This window comes from Octopus bimaculoides, chromosome 14 (genome assembly GCF_001194135.2).
Source record: "Octopus bimaculoides isolate UCB-OBI-ISO-001 chromosome 14, ASM119413v2, whole genome shotgun sequence".
Lineage (NCBI taxonomy): Eukaryota > Metazoa > Mollusca > Cephalopoda > Octopoda > Octopodidae > Octopus > Octopus bimaculoides.
In genome coordinates, this window is record NC_068994.1 from 11,980,491 (window position 1) to 11,982,192 (window position 1,702).

At 38.7% G+C, this 1,702-nt stretch overlaps 1 protein-coding gene across 1 annotated transcript in view; it reads right to left on the reverse strand.

Annotated features, from left to right (window-relative positions):
- LOC106874968 (mucin-5AC) overlaps positions 1 to 1,702 on the reverse strand; it is a 66,836-nt gene that overhangs the window by 1,768 nt on the left and 63,366 nt on the right. The window lies entirely within an intron of this gene.

Below are 1,702 nucleotides of genomic sequence, written 5' to 3' on the forward strand. Positions count from 1 at the left end.
ATGTATGTATATATATGTGTGTATACGTAGACACACGCACACACACACATTACATATATTCATACATATCTATAAACATATGCATATATGTGCACATATCATCATTTTAATGTCTACCTTTCTAGGTTTGCAAGCCAGATGCCTTTCCTGTCACCAACCCTCACCAGTTTCAAAGTAAGGCACCACTTGTATGATGGTGACACTTTTTTGCAATAATCACATGTCAAGACAAGGAGACACACACACACACAGGCTTCTTTCAGTTTCAGTCTACCAAAACAACTCACAAAGTGTTGGTTAGCTCAGGGCTATAGTAGAAGACACATGCCCAAGGTGCTACACAGTAGGACTGAACCTGGAACCAAATCATTGGTAAACAAGCTTCTTAACCACACAGGCACACCAATGCCTGTCCACACCTGCAACTATATGCACATGTGGTTCTTTGCGATTTAACACAGAAACAAGTTTAATATTCACTAAGACACACACAACACACACACACACACACACGACAGACTTGTGAATAGCTTCTGTCTATCAAATTCCACTCACAAAATATTGGCCAGGCAAAAGCTACAGCAGGAAACATTTACATGTGCACATATCATCATCATCATCATCATCATTCCAATGTCTACCTTTCTATGTCTACCAGATGCTTTTCCTGTCACCAACCCTCAGTTTCTAAGTAAGGCACCGCTTGTATGTGTGACATTGCAGTGGGATTGAACCCAGAACTGCGCAGTTGCAAAAGCAAACCTCTTCGCCCAGCACAGCTATGCCCGCACCACCTACACATCTAACATTTGACCGACTTAATAACAGATTAGATATCCAATCTCTACTCCATTCCAATCATATATCATAGAAACCCAATGAGGCAACCTACATGCGACCATTTGATCCAGAATTCTATATGTAACTCATGAATATCATATTTATCTGTTAGATCAACTGTCAAGAAACAATTTTAAGAAGTACAGGAGTAAATACTGCTTGCTATTAAATCACTAGAATTCACACCACCATCTCTTTCTCTCACTCACACAGTCCTAATAATAGCTGTGTTAACCTTTTAACATTCATATTACTCTGTTAAATGTGATGCTTATATATTCATATTGTTTGCAATTAATTAAGCATTATTTCGAAGCTTCAAAATTTCAATGGTGTGATTATTTACTTTTCAGAATGACATTGTAAGGTCGATTTGAGAAGCTAGATCCAGCTGGTTTCAACATAGGATAGGTAGAATATTTTGGCCAAATATGGCCTGTTTGGATGCTAAGAAGTTGATACAAGAAATCAGTATTTATTAGATTCTAGCTTCAAAAAAAAAGCACACTTATGATTTGAGAGGCTGGATTTGGCTGATGTGAGCATTAAACAAGTAGAACATTTGGGACAGATATGGCTAGTTTAAATGCTAAAGGGTTAATTCAGGAAATCAGTATTTATTACATTCTACCTTCTAAAAAGAAACCACACTAGCACACACTAACAGGAGTGGCTGTGTGGTAAGTAGCTTGCTTACCAACCACATGGTTCTGGGTTCAGTCCCACTGCATGGCACCTTGGGCAAGTGTCTTCTACTATAGCCTCAGGCTGACCAAAGCCTTGTGAGTGGATTTGGTAGACGGAAACTGAAAGAAGCCTGTCGTATATACATATGTATATGTATATGCGTGTATGTGTGTGT